We start from the raw sequence: 21817 nt of genomic DNA, 5'->3' as shown, positions 1-21817 counted from the left end.
TGATATCTATTGGAAAGGAGCCCGGCGACACCCCACCCACCCCCCTTTCTATTAACAATATGTATAATGGTCGGGGAACCAGGCTTTTCCCAACTGCTATCGTGGTGGTCCGGGGCCCCGACCATTTCCAGCTGGCCATGGGCACTGTGTCTGTATTGTTACACCGCTGGGGCTAGGGTAAGGTCCTTCTCCTTGCAGTAGTAAAGAGAACTAGGCCCATAAGTTAATTACAATTTAAATCTTGTTTATTGAAAGCGATTCTCGGATGATAGGGTCACTCAGGACTCACAATGACTTTCAATATAAACAAATATATGTGTGTGTGTCTGTGTGTGTGTGTAGGGCTGGTATATGATGGTACCTTTTTTTTAATTTCTTTTGAGAATCCAGAGCATAATGTATGGATGCTGTAAATTGTTTTCAATAGATAAACTTGCAACTAACGCAGTTGCCAAGACTGTCTTTAACACTGTAAAGTATCTAATGGCAGCATAATACTTACCTATAAGATATTGCAGACAACCCATGTTCAACAGCACCTGTTGATCAACTGAATGTATTCTTACTGTTCATATTCATCTGGTTATATACTACCCACTATTCAGAACACTGCAGACATTGCTGTACTTGAGAGCAATCTATTGCGTTAGTGAATACTGACAACACACTAACAAATGTTGAGTAATACCGTAGGTAAGCTTGTCATACGTCTACACATGGGTGACTGCGTTCATCTACCAACCCTAATGTCATACAATGTGACATGTCATTTACAAAGCTTATAGTGTAGGAAATGTGTCAAAATTTTATCTGTGACCCATGTGTAACTAAACCTCACTTTACTTCACATATGTATATTTGTATTGGGAAATCTGTATTGTGAACACAGAAACTTTCTAGATCTCTTCCTTCCAGATTTTTGGTATTGTTTCTCTGAACCTGCAGCTCTTTCAGATTAATGGGCTGTCATCTTTGTCTCTAGAACTTTTCTAAGTCATGATTTGTGAAGCAATCAAAATGAGATGATGGCTTTGCAGGCATCCCTTGGGACAATTGAGAACACATTAAACTTCAGTACCTTTCTTTGCTTTTGTTGCTTACTCATATGATTTGGAACAATTTTACATTGTTATTGCAGTGTTGATAATGTACAGATCATTTACCCATTGCATCCCGAAGGTCTTCTGTTTTTGTTTTTTTTTACGTTGTCCTCCAATATATTTAACACAAAATAAAACAGAAGGTTAACTATTATTAAGTGCAGTCCAAGATGTGAAATAAGCAAAATTGTTATTGCATTTTTTGTGCTTAGGAAATACAGATGCCCATATTAATAGCAGTTCATATTAATTATTCACACCTGTATATGTACACATACCATACATACGTCTAAACCTCTTATTCACTGTCTACTTTATTACACTAAAGTGTAATAAAATAAGAAAAGCAAGACAGGCAAGACACATTTGTCAACAGGAACAGCTACATATTCAAGCATAAAGGTCCTTGGAAAAAGCTCTTGACTTTAACAAATGTCATCTAAAGCAAATGTCAGGACATCAGGTACACCTACAATAAAACTGACTCAGAGTTTTTTTGGGTAACACTTGCCTGTTTGAGTAGTGAGAAGTAGGCATAAAAATAGGATGGAAAACCTGAGTGTAACATTCTGAAGCTTCTGGTTACAAGTAGTGGTCCTGCAGAGAAAACAAAATGTATGTCTATTGCTATAGACCATGAGATCTGCTGTTGTTCATAGGAGGAATAAACATGTCTCACATTACAATTATTTTGGCAATGGATAGCTGTAACGTTTTTGCCTGTTTGGGTCTCTGCGCATGCTGCAGCGCAGGAGGCATGTTCAGTTAGGATTCCTTGCTTTAGGTTCTTGTTGCTGTGTCTGTTCTATTCCCTAACCTCTATAATTGATTTTCCACCACACCTATTCTCTCTCTTCCCTCTGCTCCTCAAATAGTTTATGTCAGCCTTACATTGGTCATTGACAGCTTTCCTTCCGATAAAGGCTGGGGCAGGTTTTTTTCTTCCTATATATTGTTTTCCCACCCTCAGCTTAGTGCATACTATTTGCTTTTCTGTGCGTGTCGGCTCTATACTATTGCTGATTACTGTTTATATTTGCATTTCTGATCTTTAGCTTTTCTTGTGACTATTCTCTTCTGTACTGTGTTGCTCGACTGGTCAGACCCCATGGCTAGCTGACCTCCTGTTTGTCTTGTCTTCATTCTGTGTTATCACCTATATCTTAAGAAGGGACTGCTGCCCAGTTGTCCTCTTCTGTCTAGGACAGTGAGGCAAATAGGCAGGGACAGGGGACAGGTTCAGGTTAGGACTCACTGTCTTGTTGGTCCCTTCCTCCCAGGGTTCAACAGCAGCTCTTCTAGCAATTGCCTTACGATAGCCATATAACATTATAAGTAGTCAGCAGAATGTTCAAAGTGAAGAACTCCTGACTAGGTTACTTAGGATGGTTTCAAAACATTTATATGAGGTGGGAATGAAGTACAACAGAAGAGCCCAAAAATAGACATAAGTACTGTGCACCACCTTCAAATAACCACTGAGGAAAGATTCATGGAAATTCCAGGAGCATTCTTTTTGTACTGTAATATGAGTGATAGTCATACCAATTATGAGCATTCTATTCTCCCACAGAAGGCTGGTGAGTGAATAGAAGACATCCATTTAGTAAAGTCATTTAAAGGCGTAGGTTCTGCCCGCACAGGGCTATGGAAGACACAGATGATGCATCACAATAGTGCTCACCAAATAATTGACTAGTTTAGATACTCCCAACCACTTTCCTATGTTCATTACTGTAGGTAATATACTGACTGTAGAACCTGGAATGCTAAAATTATGAAACAACTTAATTTTCTTTGAGGAATAATGATAAATTTTATTAACTGTCATGAATCAAAGAGATGACGCTGGAGATGAAGTTAATTAAGCCGGGTTTTCTTGCAGACAGAACTTCCAGACTATATGTAAATTGAAAAACTATAGTTCATTAAAACACATAAAGTGTTATATAATTACTGTTCCCTAAAAGGCATTGTTCATTCCTTTTATTTCTTCCATTGCTAAAGATATTTAAACCATTCATTAATCTTATTCTGTTAAACACATTTTATACGTAGCACCCTATAATTTAGAAATTAATAACAACTATATTTGATATCCATTAGTTACTGCACATTATACATAACCATTAACTTAAGAATGTGTTATATACTTGCTTTTTCTTGACCAGGAAACCTCTTCATTTAAAACAGAGCATACTGATATAGACTATAATGGCATCAACCCGGTTTTTATACTGAAATCTACTGAGAAAAAGTCCTCCTTGCAGGACTTTCTCTCTATCGATTTTAAGTGGATTCTGCGGCATAGTCTCCAATGGAAGTGTGAATCCAGTCTAAGAAGATAGGATGCAAGCACAGACAACACAGTCAAGATGTGCACATTTGGGGTGCATTTCAATCCACATTTCATATTGACAAAACCTTATTTTTTACATTATATAACATTAAATTACATTGCTAAAATTTTATGTAAGTCATGTCTAATACATATCCAGTTACTGTACGAAACCATTTTTGTAAATCTGGTTGCCCACACAGAAATAGGAGTACCTTAGTATTTTATTGTTTTTATAGAGAATACAAACCTTATATCAGAAATTGAAAAATTATGATAGCTTTGATATGATAGCCAATTTGCAAAAGAACGAAACAAGCCAACATACTGTCTCCATACTGTACTTATACAAGAAAAGCATGACTGGAAGAAGGGGTGATTAAGTAGTTGTGAATTCTGAAAGGAAAATCAACTACCTTTAATATGTTAGTGCCACTGAATACAAGATTGTGAATCAAAAAAACCTAAAGACTGAGCTAAACAAGCTTGAAAAGATTTCACCATATGACATTCTAGACCTGCACTTTTTGTCTTTTTTGAGATCTCACTTTCCAGAACGTGGTGATACTTCAACCTTACAAAATTTAAAAATGTCCTCTTTTGTCTTAAAATTTGTGTATTGAACCCAATAGAACTTTAAAATAGGCACAAAATGAATGAGTGATGATGCGAAATCAGAAACTGCTGGAACCATAGACAGGCCTGTGTATTTTATAGGAATTATACAAGAATATTATGAGCATATCATGCCAAGGTATCCATTTTCTGAACATTTTTTGATTATTGTGTGCCTGGACTAGAAAGTGTACTGTACGTGTGCTGGTGCCTGCCTGCTTTAAAAGGGTGTCTTAACAGTTTTTTTTATTATTTTAATTAACTGGTTAGCTTTAGAATATAAACCATGTATTATCATCAAAATAATATACTTTAGAAAATTATTGTCTATAAGAAATATAAAATAGAAACCCAACTGGTGTTTCTAAAGTACTTAGCAGTTTGCAGCATCCAGATATTGACAAAGAACTGTTTACTCGTAGTGCTTTAGGGCAGTACTGATTGGAAGGGTTAAATGATCTGAAAAGTCTGCCATGAAATTGCACGGCTGTTGAGCACACTTTAAGACAAGCTTAAGAGTCCTGTGCAAATCCTGAGCTTCCCTCTGTAGCATTAGAAGATTTATCCAATTAGTATGAGGCAATGCTGTAAGCAGAAGGTTTTAGCATTCAGCTACAAACACTGCGGGAGAACTGCACAGCACTGATTTGGGTTTGGTAAAAGTGCATTTGTGCTGTCAATGCACATCTCAGGTTGACAGACTGCTAGGGGCATTCACCCAAAACATAAGGAAAGTCAATAGCATTTACAGGACCAGCTAGGTTTGTAAGAAATATTTTCATGGTGTTCTGAACTTATAACGCAGTCCTATGAAACACTTGATATTCTCGATCTGGAGGACTCAAACCATCCTTGTGTTATATGGCCAGTCATCCAATTTAATGCCTGCCATATAATCCTACATATAGTATCCTCTGCAATGGCTGCTACAGGGGAAATTTCTGACTGTCAGGGGCTTCACCATAGAAAATAAGCGATTTCTGATGCACAGTCTAATAATATTTGGCCATTTACTCACTTGCCGTGGTTTTAAGGACCTATAATATATAGATCATCTTGGAAACTTGTCTGTAACGTCTCTGCCTGTTTGGGTCTCTGCTCCACTCTCTGCCCACACACTGCAGCGCAGGAGGCATGATCAGTTTGATTCTTTGCTTAGAGTTTTTTGTTGTTCTGTGTAAACACTGTCCTATTCCCTCACCTTGGTAATTGATTTTCCACCACACGCATCTCCTTCACCTTGGTTTCCCTCTGCTAATAGTTAATGTTAGACTTGCCTGTGTGATTGACAGCCTATCTTCCTCTCAAGTCTGGGGCGGGTTCTTCCATTCTATTCATTGTTTGCTTGCATTCACATTGGTACTTGGTATTGCCTTATGTGTGTCGGTGCTTATTCTTGCTGATTTGTTACCTGTCCTCATATTATTGACCCCTGGATTTACCTTTGACTATTCTCTTGGATTTAGATTTTGTATTGCATTGATCGACTGTTGCCGAACCCTTGGCTAGCTGACCTCCCTTTGTTGTTGTTTGTCTTGTCTGCGTTCTGTGTCATCACCTATATCTACGAAGGGCTTGTTGACCAGTTGTCGCCTGTCGCTTAGGACAGGACAGGAAAGCAGGAAGGGGGGGGGGAGTTCAGCTTAGGGCTCACTGTCTTGTCGTGCCCCTTCCCCGCATGGTTTTGTGAAATTGCTCTTCTAGTAATTCCCTTACATTGTCTTTGAGGGACCAAACTTAAAGCGTTAACAGTCCTGATATCCTGATATGTCAAATTACACTATGTCTTCAGTGATAAACAACATACCTTTGTTGTGTATGTCATTTTTTTAGATTTGCAGAAAAGTAACATTGAAACAAACTACTAACAATGTAGTTGGTGCACATGTGGCATATGATCACTGCTCTTGCCCCTCAGACCTCTTTCCTGTCTGGTCTCAGTCATCCTGTGCAGTGAGAGTTAATTTTGCTGTCTAGGATGAGGGGCGTCATATTGGTGGGAGGATCAGTTCCCACTTCACTGAGTCAGCCAGACAGGAGTATGACAGGCTTGTTCTTAGACTACCAATGGGCTCATTTTCCAATTACATTAAAAAAAAATCCAAATCTAAAAAAGTGACATACATGACAAAAGTATGTCATGGTGGCAGTTGAATATTCTGACTCCCAGACATTTGACTTTAATGTCTGAGATTGGTTCTGTGGAGAATGTGAATACCAGCAGCACCATCAGAGTTATATCATGGGTTTTTCAGTTTCTGTAACTTTTGTCTACTCCATTTTTTAAAGAAGACCTTTCACCTCCTGGGGTACATACGTTGTAATACACCACTAGAAAGCCAACAGTGTGCTGAATTCAGCGCACTATTGGCTTTAATGTTCTGTGCCCCTGGTGAAGAGCTATCAGTGCCGGTACCGTAGCTCTTCACTGTCAGAAGGGTGTTTCTGACAGTCTGTCAGGAATGCCCTTTCTCACAGTAGTGTCTATTGTGCTGTACTATGAGAGTGATGACACTGAGCAGTGAGGAATGCCCCCCCCCAGTACTTGTCTATGAATGAGTACTATCAGGAGGGAAGGGAGGCATTCCTCACCACTCTCACAGTACAGCACAATAGACACTACTGTGAGGAGGGGCGTTCCTGACTGACTGTCAGGAATGCCCTTCTGACAGTAAAGAGCTAAGGTACCGGCACCGATATCTCTTCACCCAGGGAACAGAACGGAAAAGCCGATAGTGCACTATCTAGCAGTATATAAAACTGTATGTGCCCCAGAAGGTGAAAGGTCCTTTTTAAGTTTGAGCAATGAAAGTTACCGTGGAGGGCATCTTTGTAGTATTGCGATTCTTTGTAGCCGCCAACTCTGTGCCATCAGTGAAATGCATGCGCCATTTCTTACACAAATGATTTTTAAAGCTTCCTTATGTTATTTAGGTAAGAAGATTAGAAGCTTGTGCAATGATCAGCACAACTTACAGTACCTTAGTGCAGTAGACCTTACCAGCGGATTATTTTGTGGAAATACACATACTTAGCAGCTTCACTACCTAGGACCTATTTCATGGCTGAGAGATGTAAAATCGACATAGTATATCCAGTAACATTTAGCATTATGTGTCAGAATACAGTGGTGTAAATAGCAGTTTATGAGAAAATTAATTAGGAAATTTATCAAAGGATCTTTTACATTTGTTTTTTATGTAATTTTATTACGGCTTAAATCTGCTCTACTGCTAATTTACATTGCAATGCATATTACTGCTCTGAATGTAACTGCTGGTGCCTACAGACTTATCCGAAACTTTAAGTCTATGCTTCGCTCTGCTGATATTAATTCTTTGTGTTTTCTGTTTCTGATCCTCTGTGACCCTCTGTAGGATTTAGGTCTCTTTGCTGGAGGTTCATACAAAGGATCATAAAAAGTGGCAGAGAAGGTATCACTAACATCAGTGGGTTTATAAACTCTGACAGGGCTTATGCCACGGTTCTTCTCATCTCTGCAGTGTATGGCATAAGTATCAAGCCTCCTGTGATGAGTATATTCCAGGTTATACCACGCAAACAAATGTACACTTACAACTAATACAGCAGCTCTTTTCTTATTCTCTTTTTGATCTGTGTTACATTACACTATGAATGAATGTCTGTTTTTATATCAGACTATTCCATATATACAGATGTATGTTGCTGCTAAGTTTAAAGTGCAGAAAAAAGGACCTCATGATCCACCACCTCTAACTTTTCTAAGCTTACTTGTTCTCTACTCTAATGAAGCAGAGTTGAGTTGACTGCTTTACGCTAGGTTCACACTAGCGTTTGATCTCCATTCTGTGGTTTCCGTCTTCTGCATGCAGAAGACGGAAACCTGTCAGACCAGGTCCGGCCGTGAGCGGCTTTGAGCGTTTTATGCTCTCCGCCGCGAAACCGGTCTTTTGAAATCGGACACAGAGTACTGCATGTCCGACTCTGTGTCCGATTTAAAAAAAAAAACGGTTTCGCGGCGGAGAGCATAAAACGCTCACCGCCGCTCACGGCCAGACATCTTTCGAACCCATTCAAATGAATGGGTTTGAAAGAGTCCTGCAGGTTTCCGTCTCCTGCCTCTGTTTTGTGCAGGAAACGGAAATCTGCAAAACGGAGACCAGACGCAGATGTGAATGAACCCTTACTCTAACTGCTAAAATATATTTTCTGTGGATTTCCATAGAACTTAAGGCAAATCTTTATTATATTGATAGCTTGCTACTTTTTCAGGCATTATGGTCCCCCATAGTGGCAGCTGCAGTGTCTCTATAATAACAATAGATACTGTGGCCTTAGGACAGCATTCAAGACCAGAAGCTCCTATTCCCATATACATTTTTGAGCCAAAGTCAAGAGTGGCTTGAAAAAGGAATGGAAACTACAGTTATACGTTTCCCTTCTGTTAAATCCATTCATGGCTTTGACTCAAAAAAACGCATCTGCCATTTTTACACAATGCGGGGCTTTAACCTTAATCTCTATTGTATGACCACATTCAGACATGCAGAATTTGTTGCACATTTACTGTACTCTGAAACGTACAAAGCAATACAATGAAGTTTCTAAAATCCCATTTACACATAGGGGAGGAAAATGTGTGTGGGTCTTTTGGTATAGTGACAATTTATGCTATGGATTTTACCCTATACAAAATGTTGTAAGTTGTTTATGAGGCGTGAAGAATAGACAAAAAATTAAAAGGTAATTAACTCACTCACAAAGTAAACCAAATTATAGAAACTGGTCACTAAGCCAATAGCTTATTAAAATTTGTTACATTTTGTTTTGGTAGATTTAATTATTTAGTTGTACTACTAAAACTTTTAGTTTTGGGGGTATCATTGTGTTTTTATTAGCCAGTTTTTCTGAAGGACCTGCCATTACGCCATACTTGTATGTTTTAGCAAATGACTAGCATCTGCCCACGACTTCGTCTGCGGGTTTGTGTTGGCACTGAGCCACTTATATTTAGCCAATTCCTGTTGTTGATAATCCGCCTGTTCCCATGTCTCGGCTCTGCTACATGGCAGCATATGCGCAGCATACTCAGTTGTATGTACATCTCTGTATATGGAGAGCGTACTCAGCTGTGCTACAGTGCTGCCTAAGCTCTGCTACATCTGGCCATTTGGATTATAGGGGTGTTATGTCAGTGTCTGAGCAGCTTCTGTGGTGGAAACGGCTGAACGGATGTTGTAGAAATTTTCCACAGTTCAATCAGCCTGCTCCTGCATTTCCGCTCTGCTACATCGCTGCATATGCATAGGATACCCAGCTGTATGTACATGTTTGCATATGGAGAGCATACTCAGCTGTGCTACAGCGCTGCCTAAACTTTGCTGCATCGGGCAATTGTGTTTACAGGGATTTGGTTATGTGATTGTCTGAGCAACTTCTGTGTTACAAAGAGCTGAACAGATGTTGCGGAAATGTGCCAGAGTTCTCCCCCTCCCCTATCACAGGCAGAACAACACATTCCCCGTTGTACTCACTGAAACTCTACACTTGATATACTCCTCTTGCGCACCAATAGCCTGCATGTTCTGTAGTCTCCTGATCTTCCATGAGACTCCATTTCCTTCAGCTTTCACACTGTCCAGCTTCATCCATAGCTCCGCCCACAAAATAGCATGTAGCTCCGCCCACTGCCTAGCATGATCTTATCCTAGAATGGCTCAAGGACCTGTGAAGATGTCATAACAGGTCCTTTAGTGTTGTGTGAACCTAAATTCCTTCACTGCGGTCGAGTAGTGACATCGTTTACCGGGAAAAAAAGTAGCCTATGTTTTTATCGGGGTTCCTATCTATGTATGTGGCAAATTTCATGCAAATCCGTTCAGCCGATTTTGTGTGCTTGAGGAACAAACATCCAAACTCACAAACATACAAACACACGAACTTTCACATTTTTAATATTAGTAGGATTGTATTGAAAGTTATGAAATAACAATTCTGGAGCGTATGTTTATTAGCTATGTATACATTGTGCCATTCCTCTGTTATACCACCTAGAAATTTCTGGATAAATTCACTACTGGTTGTTACCATTCACCTTTGTCAAAGGAGCATGTCACTCCACAGTCTGGCACTGTCCACATTGACTAGACTGTAGAAGAGTGTACAGGGAAAGACTCCAACTGGTAACATCCACTTGTTAATTCCCAAACAAATTTCTAGTAGGAATACCAAAGGAATAGAAAAATGAACAGTTCTAAAACAGTGCTGTACAATGGCTATATTATGGGGAATACAATAATATATTAAACAGTTTCAAGTAGAGGTGATAGATCCTCTTTTAGATCCCAGGATCCAAATACAAAACCACAAATAGGCATTACTTATTAATGTCAGTGAAAACATTAGTAATAACTAATGAGTTCACATGGACATATGGGGGATTAGAAGAAATCATTAAAGGGGTTGTCTGGGATAACGTAGAATCCCTGGACTACTCTAAACACCCTCCCCCATCTAACTTTTAAATAACATCAGTTATGAAAAATGGCTAGTTACCCATATCCCTGGGGCAGTCATTTGACCGCCCCAGGGACATTTTCTTATTATCCAGTGACAAACCGTTTCCCCTTTTCCGGATACAGATTGCCACTAAAACTCCCCCCATCCACTCAAATATACTTACCATCCATGGCTTCTTCTGGCGAGATGGCATCTCCTCCTGCTGTCTGTGCGGTGCCCGCGTCACTCTCGGTGTCAAAATCCGCCCCACTGCCCCCATGTGAACGAGCCCTTAGGATCAGACAACATGGTGGTGCTGAAGGCATGCAGATAAACCATGCCCACATTCAGCAGCAAATGGCTGCATAATTGTGCCAGTAAATCATTTGATCATATACCCACTGCATGTGTTAACAAGGTTGTTAATGTTCAATAAACACATGGGTTCATCAAATCCAACCTATAATCATACCATGTTGATTGAGAGGAGGGCAATAAACCCCTTGAAGTACATAGTAAATGTCCCATATTAGAGGAAAAATCCTTTCTGACTCCTAGTATGAAAACAAGAATAAATCCCTGGATGACCATCCTACTGCACAAAACTAGTTCCCATCACTTTTGATATTTTTACTTTCTTTTTTTTTTTTTTTTTTTTAAATGTAGATTGTGAGCCCCACATAGAGCTCACAATGTACATTTTTCCCTATCAGTATGTCTTTTTTTTTTTTTTTGGAAGATGGGATGGAAATCCATGCAAACACGGGGAGAACATACAAACTCCTTGCAGATGGTTTTTTGCCCTTGGCGGGATTTGAACACCAGGACTCCAGCGCTGCAAGGCTGCAGTGCTATCCACTGAGCCACCGTGTGGCCCCAATATTTTTACTTTCAACCAAAAATGTTTCTGGGCCAAGATTGATCTTGAATATATTCTCCATCACAAGATCCTGTGGTGGTGAGTTGAATTGTCTCATTGTTCTTATAGAACAGAAGCCCTTTCTATTATTATTGTCTTTTTTCTAGACATAGCGGATGACCCTTATCATAATTTTAGGTGTAAAAATATCATTTAAAAGATCTCTGTGCGTAACTTCATATTTTTATTATACATTGTAATTGGATCGCCCTGTAGTGGACTCTAATCCCTTCATTCCCATAATTACAATGGACATCTTCCTCTGTACCTACTCCACTTCAGCTATGTCCTTATTAGACACGTGCCCAAAACACAAAATTTTTGGGATTTGTGCAGAGGCAAATCTATGTCCTTATTATGAGAATCTATGCATCATATTAGGGTGCATTCACACGGAGGAAAATGGCGCTGAATTTGGTCTGAAATCCGCATCAACTTCAGCGCTGAAAAAAAGCCTCCCATTGACTTCAATGGGTTCCCTTTTCTGCTAGCTGGCACTGCTTGCTTATGCTAACTTTACTAGCTACCAATGTGAACGTATTTTCATTTTGCTTAGTGTTTTACTATTTGATGCATAATTATGGTGTGTAACATTAGATGTATCTGCAATAAAGATTAAAGAGCTTTTCACATGAAAATAACCATAATCTAATTTGTAGAGAACTGCAAGTTTAACATTTTTACAAATACTGTATAAATAATTAAAAGTTCAGGCTAAGGCACACTGTAGCGAAATGCTGCTAAAAACACAACAGAAAAAAGCAGCCAAAATACTTTACATGTTTATTTAATTTATTTTTATGCACCGTATTTCATTTAGTTTTTGCTGCATTTTTCTCCCCAGATCATCGCACCAGCAGTTGGGGAAATATGTCCCTCCACAGCACATGACAAAATTGAATGAGTCATCACAAGGACTCTATTCTGAAGTCCAGATCTGATAATAGTCTGGTTTGTGGCTACAACACAGTTCTTTCCAATAACAGTCCCAGTTTCTCATTCATGACACCACTACAAACAAAGGCAAAGATGGCTGGCTATCAACGACAGGACATGTAATGGGCGCCATGACACCAAGTTTGTTTGTTTTTTTGCTAAATACCTGTAAATTGTCCAGACAGGGATAGGAGTGTAAAATAAAACTATGGTAGCTGCTCATGGGGTGTACAGGCAAACTATAGGAGCTTCTCATCATTGTTGAAGGATCAACTGTTGCTTGATACTTGTGGACCATCAAGAACTTGTTTGTGATGTATGTGTTTGCCCTCATATAACCACTGCTCTAACACCTCCTACCACAATGGCCCAGATGGTGGGCATTTCATTGAAACAACTATCCGTCTCAGTCTATCAACTGGGAAAAACGTCTTTGAGTGCATCATAAAGGCATGTCTTGCACTCAATGATCTCTTACCAAGAGGTACACTACCCAAAAATAGCCTCTGTAATCCTTTTTATAGGGCAGCAGGGGAAACCCTTCCATGGAAAAGCCTAGTGTCTAATCAAACCTAGTTTCTAAAATAAAGGTAAGTGTTAACACCCCACTCATATAGTCCAATGTAATAGCAGGGATCGATATTCTGGTAAATCTGTTGCAAGGAAGACCGGGATGGTATTGTAAAACTTAGCATTTAATTTATCACTATAAAAGATTTCACATCCATCAGGGTGAGAGTGTATCCATAGATGAACACAATGATCCGCTTACTCGTTTCAGTTCTTCACGTCCCTTAATCATAGCAATCACACCACACTTGTAATCATTTACTTATGTGCCTGAGACATAACTACATACAGTTTTGCAGCAATATACATTTCTATCTGGGTACTATTTTTTTTGTTAATAAGTATGCATGATAACATGAATTATGTATTTTAGGACAGAATAGAAATGTCAGCATTCTAGTATGCCAGCATTATTTATCTATTACATATTTCCTACATCCAAGGTGATGCCATAATGGAAGCACGTGTATCTGGCAGCTATGCTGGTTTATGTGTTTTAATGCCCTATATTCCCTAATTTATCCTCAATGAAGATTCCGCCTTACCTTTATTGTACTATGGCTACATTCCAGGCAGCATATTTGTGGAGGGTGCATAGAACTTGACTGGAGGTGGCCTGTAGAGGTTGCTCATATCCTCAGTGCAGGAGAGAATGCTGGAGAACAGCTGTATTGGTGTGGTCTGGAGTGTGTCTGTGGTTTGGTGTTAGAGAATGTATCTGGGGAGGTCTGAAGCCGTAATGTTGGGAGGTGAAGTGTGCTGGTGGGATACTGAAGTCAAACCCTGAGGTGCAATATTCTGTCTGAGAGGAATGGCTCTAGACATGGAAATTGCCAGACTGATGGCGGTGCTGCTGATGTGGTTAGAAGCTAAAGTGATGTTCCCAGTGTATACAATAATGCTAAAGCTATAGCGGTGGATACAAGGGTGGAATGATAATTTGTATAATTTGTATCATTTTATGGGGCATATTGTTTATATATTTTATTTATTTTAAAAACAAATCCATAGGGCCCTCCCTGTTTTTCATAACTATCCAGATACAATAAAGCAGCAGGTTAGCATCACCAAGATAAGAAGGATCACAGTTTTTGGGCTTCTCAACATCATATTACTAACCTGATACCACCCTAGTATCCCATCATCACTAGATCTTCCTGACATCCCTGATGCTAGAGGGTTTTATGGTACTACTGGGTGGTTACTATTTTCCTTTTTAGTGAGTAACACTAAGCTCTTTCTTAGACATGGATGCTGTTATTCAGACGGTGGCCATAACAATAATGTTATGACAAGGACATATGTTGAAGAGTGACTCTGTATAGATGTCATATGGTGTAAGTGCTACAAAGTATTGAAGCAAGGGAGAGTATGGTGGAAATGAATTAATTGTTGTTTTAAAAAAGCCATGGGCTCCTCATTTTTCATATCCATCCAGATACAATAAAGCATCAATCTAGCATAACCAAGGTGAGAAGGCCCACAGTTTTTCAGCTTTCCCAACCTAATAGTACTAGCCTGGTACCACCCTAGTTCCCGACTTTCACTAGATGGTTGGTTCCTGAATTGTAACAGTCTTTTCCAAGCACTCCTGGTGGCGGGGAGTACTAGGGCAATAAGTGCTAGTGTTAGCCTTTTTGGCTCTGCCTTAGAAATTGATGCAGTCAGGCAGTGGCCATTTTTAAGGCAGTAGAATTAAAGTTAAAAAAAACATATACTGAAAAAAATGTTAAAATAACCCAACCCTCACTCATAGTGACCCTTTTGTTAATTTTTTTTTTTAAAAAAACAACCTTCACATGAGTTAGAGGATCAATCTTTATAAGATGCTTCAGAATAAGTGTGTTTTTGGGTTGTCTAAATTCCTGTGAGAAGGTTCATGGGCCTTTTTTGAGACCATGTGAACCTTGCGCTTTAGGACTTTCTCATTTTCTTAACCAATCTATGACTGAGTTTGAGGCACTTTACTCTGAGGCAGATCCTCTTAGACTTTCTCCTTTAATAATGCCATGTTTGTGTTTCCGTCAGACCTCCTTCCTTTCTTACTCAGGACCTGCAAAAAATATTCAAGAGCCATTGTCTTTAACTCACATGTGTGCTACATATGGCACACTGCTCATCTATCACTAGCCAATTTCAGAAAGTAAGATACAAACTCCTTTCAAGATGATACCCGTTTCCTACCAAGTTGCCAATGTGACCATTGAGGCCAAACAGTGGCTTCAGTGGAAGGGATCTGTGACGCCACTGTCAGTGAACAGTTTCACTTTAAGAAGACTTTGGAGCAGAAGGACTAGAACGCACTGGGAAGACACCAGAGCATCGGAGACAGGTGAGTATGGTTTTTTGTTTTGTTTTTTTCTCAACATTTAAAAAAAAAAAAAAAATGCCTGGACAACCTTTAATGTGGCATCACATTGCTGGCAATGCCAAAATGCAGAGGGTGCTTTTCTTCCGTGTCTTGGAATTGTCCCATTCTTCAGCATTTTTAAGAGAGAGGTGTGCATAATTACCTCTGGCTTCACAGATTTTTCCATACCAGCCTTTTTTTATTCTGTCTGAAAGCTATTCCACTTAAGACTCAGAACCAGGGCTATTATACCCACACTGTGAATGTCCAGAAAGTAAATGGTAGAATGCTACTAACCAAGACCATGTGATTTAAATCACACAGTCTTAGGGGGCGTTCACACTACCGCTGGTGTCCGACAGCTAGTGTCCGCTGCTAATGTCCGTTCAAAATTTTGTGCGGACATTAGCATCGGACACTAGCTGTGTCCATGACATTTTGCATTGATTTAAAAGGACATCGGGTGCGTTCTTTTATTGTTCGTGGGTGTCCTTAAGTGTCCGTTCCCAAAGATGTCCGACTTTTCAAGCGGACAGCAAACCCGACATGTAGGTTTTGCTTCTGCAGCTAACCATTTCTTAATGCTTCCCCTCCTACAGCACTGCTGTTGAAAAATCTAGCAGGGGGAAAGTGGAAGGCCAAAATAATTGCGAGTCACACTTCTAGTGTAGTTGTACACCTCCCTACTTTGTTTTGAGATGGCTTCAAATCTATGCCTTCAAAAACAAGACCTGGAGTATAGATCCCAAGGAGACTAAGAGACCTTATAGAGAATTCCCAGCTGACTTTGAGATGAAACTAATAAGGAAACATTACAAACCATTTTGAGTTAGGGAATGCAGGTTGTTATTTTTCACTGAGATCTATCTAGCTGTGAACTGATATACCTGACTGCAATGTATAAGTGCAGGTAAAGTCATGCAGGCCAGTGGGAAGAAGAAGATGGAGACTGATTCTGATTGTGAATTTGGAGTGGTGTAATCAGAGGCACATTAATGTTATGTAATCCCATTGTAGTAGGAATATTGAAATGTTCGTGATTGGGACGAGGCCGTATCCCAAGTGAATTTATCAGTATTATTTCTACAGAGGTTTATATTCTGCAGACTGCAGATTCTAATATGCCATGTGAGGTACTGCCTAGTGCAGTTATGTATTAACAAATCCGGTATACTTATTATTTCTTGGGACTTTAGTCAGGTCTTAGTTGCGTGTATACTATGATAATTATTAATGTAATATGTAAGTTCAGCAATATCTAAGTAAATCTTTTGCTGCTGATGATGACTCATCTCCCTGCTCTCACATACAGCACACAGCAGAGAGAGGAGTACTCACTGAGACTTCGCTGGAGCCTAATTAGCATATGAATTTAAAAAAGAAAACGGTCTCATTCAAAAACTACTCAAGCTATTTACATACCAAATATATGTGTGGAATAGCCTTTCTAAAGGCTATGCAAGTGTATGTTTAGTTAAAAATGACTTTTCACAATGATAGAGCCCCTTTAAGGCTCAGGCCCTAAGTTGCAGAAATGCAGGTATTTCGTTGCAGATTTTACTGCATTTTTTGAGCCAAAGTCAAAAAAGGAATAAAAAATATAAAAACCTAATATATAGCTATTAAAGCCACTCCTATCTTTGACATAAAGGGGCTCTATTATAGGGAAAAGTCATTTTAACTACCACATACTTGCATAGCCTTTAGAAAATCTATTCCACATATACCTTTTGTATGTAAATCACCTCAGTAGTTTTCGATTAATCCCATTTTATTCATATGCTAATTAACCTCCAGCGAGCACCCAGAAGTCTCAGTGAGTACTCCTCTCTCTACTGTGTGCTGTGTGTGAGAGCAGGGAGATGAGTCATCAGCAGTAGCAGCAGCCTGTGCTGTACATATAGCAGACAGTGCTCGATGAGACTTCCGGGTGCACGCTGGAGGCTAATTAGCATATGAATAAAAACTGACTTATTCAAAAACTACTGAGGCGATTTACATACAAAAGTGTGGAATAGCCTTTCTAAAGGCTATGCAAGTATGTGCTTAGTTAAAAATGACTTTTCCTAATGATAGAGCCCATTTAAAAAACCACAGCAAAATGTTTTTGTGTTTTTTTCTAAAGTCACTGAATCTAAAGTCACTTAATCTTAAGTTACACTTAAACCAAAACCATACTTAGCATCAAAAAACACTCACACACTCGCTTTATAACTTAGGCCTGGTTCACATTTGCGTTCGGTATTGCGTTCGGGGAGCCCGCACTTGGGGACTCCCTGATCGGAATACCAAACGCATTTAAAAGTGGTAAGCAATGAAATCCCACAGACCCCATAGACTAATATGGGGTCCGTGTGTTTTCCGCGCAGTGTCCATACAAATCATGTGGACAGAAAAATACTTCCAGCAGCACTTTTCTCTCCACATGATTCGTGTAGACACCACGTGGAAAATACACCGACCCCATTATAGTCTATGGGGTCCGTTTGCTTTCATTGCCCCACGCTTTTTAATGTATTCGGTATTCCGTTCATCTGTCCCCAAGCGGACTCCCCAAACGGAATACCAAACACAGATGTGTAACAGGCCTTAGCTTTTAAAGCTGTCCTAAGATGTACACAAAGCTGCAACTGATTCCTCTGGTTGCAAAGGGGCTCCCACCAGTAATGTATCCCTTCATAATTAGGTAACCACACCCCAAACTGGTTGCCTGTGTATTGCACTGGAGACTTACCCCTTAACAAAAATTAAGGAAATTTACATGATTATAAAAGTAACAATACCTGTCTATATACCACTCAACACAGTAATAGTTAACCCCTAAGAGAAATAGATTTACAGCAGCTACAATGTATAAGCTGTAGTACTTTAATCTGTAAGTCATTTAATCTGAAGTCACAAGTAAACCAAAACCACACTTAAAATCAAAACACACTTGCAAGCTCGCACACTCGCTTTATTTAGCTTTAAAGCTGTTCTCAGATGCACAGAAAGCTGCAACTGATTCCTATGGTTACAAAGGGCAACCGCAGGCTTCCAAGCAAAAGATCCTAGATATTCCCCCATAACATGCAAATCTAAAGGTGAATCTTTACACAAAGACGGAAATGCATTTGGCTAGTATGCTTTGTAATAGTGAGATCACAGAGATCATGCAGTCATCGTGTAACATGCGCTACACAACTCTGAAATGGTGGCCTGAAAATAGGTGAAGAAACCTTAACTTCAATATCGTCATAAGAAGTGTGAAAATGGGTCTGGAAGAAACAAGGAAAAAGGGGGATAACGGATCAAGAAATTGAAGGAACTGTCAAGTTTGGTGGAGGAAGCCTGATGATAATGGGTTGTGTCACAACCACAGGCAAGATAGCCAAGATGATTGTCTATAAAATGATGGTAGTCTCATGTTCAAAGCTGTAATAGATGGTGAGATATGGAGCCTGAAAGTCAAAACATTGTTACCCTTTTGCTCATCAGTGTATCTCAGACATTATAAAACGTACACGGTTGCTTTTGGTGTCTGCTTTACAATGGAAACTATAGCTTTTGTAGCCTTTTGACAAATGAAGGTTACTAAGTGCTGACCTAGGACTCATGTGAAAATTTATAGACCATTTCATTAGAGGATACTATATGTCCAGAATCGCTGAGCCACATTGCATTTTACTAATTACACATTTAAGTGTTTGTTCCTCCAGTGTTATAGTTTTTAGAAATATATTTATTATTCCCATTTTCTTAGTCTCCCGCACATAAATGGCCTCTTTATCATTTGAATGGAAGAAGTTTCAGAGCTGAAATTAATTTTACATACTGCTGACAGAGGGTATGATGAATCAATAGCTCACTGATTTTACAATATGATGTTAATGCCTGAGCTACCAGCGGTTTAATGGTTTCTTCAAGGTTACTCACTGTCATACACTGGAACACAATCACGATTTCCTTGATGAGAATAAACATGAAGGACATCATTTTCGTTAGAAATCCCTTAACAGCATTAGATATTTTTATACCTATGTAACTCTCCAGTCTATTGTTGGACTGCTTTGTTAAATCATGTTGCTTACATTGAAAGGAATAATGTGTGGGAATATAGATTTTTCTGTCCTTTTAATTTTTTAAAAAGAAAAGCAAACGCTACCTTATTCAGCCAGAAAATCATAAAATCTAACAAAACACATTTTTAATTATCCATTTAGCAGGCCTTGAAGCATTCCTCCATTTAGAAGCAACTTATCATAAATGAATAGTGCATGTATATATAATAAACTTTGTAATTAATCTTATTAAGCATATCTGTTTCCTTCACCACTTTTTAAACTGTTCTCATGCTCCTTATCTTCACTTATCTTCAATCTGCCTGACTTAATCTGACATTATATTCATCTCCATATTCAACCTCATACATGGAGTTTTATGGAGAAGGGAGGACTGGGGTAGGGTTTTCCTGCAGGCAAGTTAATTGATTTATTGCTTCATTCTATGCACTAGAAGACTCTTGTCTACAACCTAGCAATGTTAAAATAGTTTAGAACAGCAGAATGTAAAAGCAGCAATTACATGAGTGTATTTTCTTTCTCCCCTTTGTGTTTCATAGATTAATATGTATAAAGTAACTCTGTCTGAAAAATGGATAAGAAAACACCCATGGACCCCATAGACCAGTGTTTCTCCAGGCAAATAACTCTGGTGACAGTTGGGAACGCGCCATAGTTTTCATCACCCACAAACTACAATTATACTCTGAGGGTTATATTCTGAGGGTCTCTTATAATTAGAGGAGGCCACAATAATGTAATCAGATATAAAAACACTGTTACTTAGCTGTCCTGGGCTCTGGTGCTTCTCCCCATGCTGCTCTGGCCTACAGAGATGACGCCAGGTGGTCACATGGATCACTATGTGACTGCCTGATGTCATCTCTGTAGGCTAGAGCAGTATGTTGAGAAGCGCCAGAGCCAAGGACAGCTAAGTAACACTGTTTGTAAGTTTAATTACCTCTCCGTAGCCTCTACTTATTATACTCTGAGGGTCTGAAGAGTCCCTCACAGTGTGATTATAGTCTGTGTGTGGAAAATCTCCCAAAATATGTGGTTCAACTAAACCCCAGAACAATGTAGGTTCAGCCGAACCCGATATTGTAAGAAAATAACTACGTGTTGGATTTTATTGATGTATAGGCCACTCAGGGATATAATACTGCATGGATGGGCCATTCATGGACATTATACTGCATGGAGGGGCTACTCAAAGACATTATACTGCATGGAGGGGCCACCCAATTACATTATATAGCATGATGGGGCCACTCAGGGACATTATAGTGCATGAAGTGGCCTCAGGGAGATTATACTGCATGAAGGGCCACTCAGGAACATTATACTGTATAGAGGGGCCACTATGAGCCATTATACTATACGGGGGCTGCTATGGCACTGTAGGAGTTCTTATTTTACATATGGAGGCCATTATATTGCATATGGGGGACATTGTGGGGGTCATTGTATTACATGTGGGGACACTGTTGGTATCATTATACTGAGTGTGGGGGCACTGAGGGGGCCATTGTACTAAATGCGGGACACTGAGGGAACCTTTACATAATTGTTAACGAAAGCTCCAAAAAGCCTTGTTTATTAACATTTATAAGGATAGGTACTTTAGGGGTACTCGATTGGGACATTTTCTCACCAGGGATTACTTTGCTGATTTGGGACGTTCCAATGTATAATTTATTTATGCTTGTTTTTGTTTATTTATTTTTATTTCAAATCTAGGGAAAGGGGGCTGATTTGAATGTTTATTAATTTTTAAAAATATATATTTTTAAAACCTTTTTTTTAACGGTTTTATTAGCCCCCTAGGGGGTTTGGACCTGTAATCTTTTGAGTAAATGTCCCACACAGTTATATTAAAGACTATTTGCTACATGGCTATTTTGCTATGACAGGCATGGAAGCCTTCATGTGGCTCTCAGCTACTCATTAGGCTCCCAGTTGTCATAGGAAAAGGATGGCTGGTGCGGTCCGGCCCAGGGAAGCTACAGGGAGCTTCTGGGGCATAACTGAAAGCATTAGCTCCAGGTCTCTGCTGGACTTGTGTCTTAATCCAACTTCTTTAACTATGTTAATATGTTAGGCCACCAGAGTCAGAGTATTTTTCGACTCCAGTGGCTAGTCCCAGGTCGTTGCTGGGTAATACAGATGATACCCGGACCTCAGCTCCTGTGTCTGCGACTTCAGAGTACCATACTATTATAATACTGAGTCCACTACTGCGGTATAAAAGTCTACCAGAATAATGGATTAGTTGCATCTGAAACTATTCAATAATGTTGTGTTGGCCTCCACAGTTGCCAGATCTAACATCCTGCAACTCTGGATAACCTGAGATGATGCATCACTGAAAAAGTGGAGTCCATATCCAAGGATATGCTGGCATGTATGTGGACAAAACTGGACTAGGCATGTGCTGTGTCGGCCATACCCTGTTTCCCAGAAAATAAG

At 39.5% G+C, this 21817-nt stretch overlaps 2 protein-coding genes across 2 annotated transcripts in view; both read left to right on the top strand.

The window, feature by feature from the left end:
- FHL5 (four and a half LIM domains 5) overlaps positions 1-21817 on the top strand; it is a 375977-nt gene that overhangs the window by 18435 nt on the left and 335725 nt on the right. The window lies entirely within an intron of this gene.
- Positions 1-21817, top strand: part of FUT9 (fucosyltransferase 9) — a 108837-nt gene that overhangs the window by 43536 nt on the left and 43484 nt on the right. The gene's annotated exons all lie outside the window — the stretch shown is intronic.

This window comes from Leptodactylus fuscus, chromosome 3, assembly GCF_031893055.1.
Source record: "Leptodactylus fuscus isolate aLepFus1 chromosome 3, aLepFus1.hap2, whole genome shotgun sequence".
NCBI lineage: Eukaryota > Metazoa > Chordata > Amphibia > Anura > Leptodactylidae > Leptodactylus > Leptodactylus fuscus.
The sequence above is the reverse complement of the archived record's forward strand: the minus strand, read 5'-3'. Positions and strand labels throughout refer to the sequence as shown.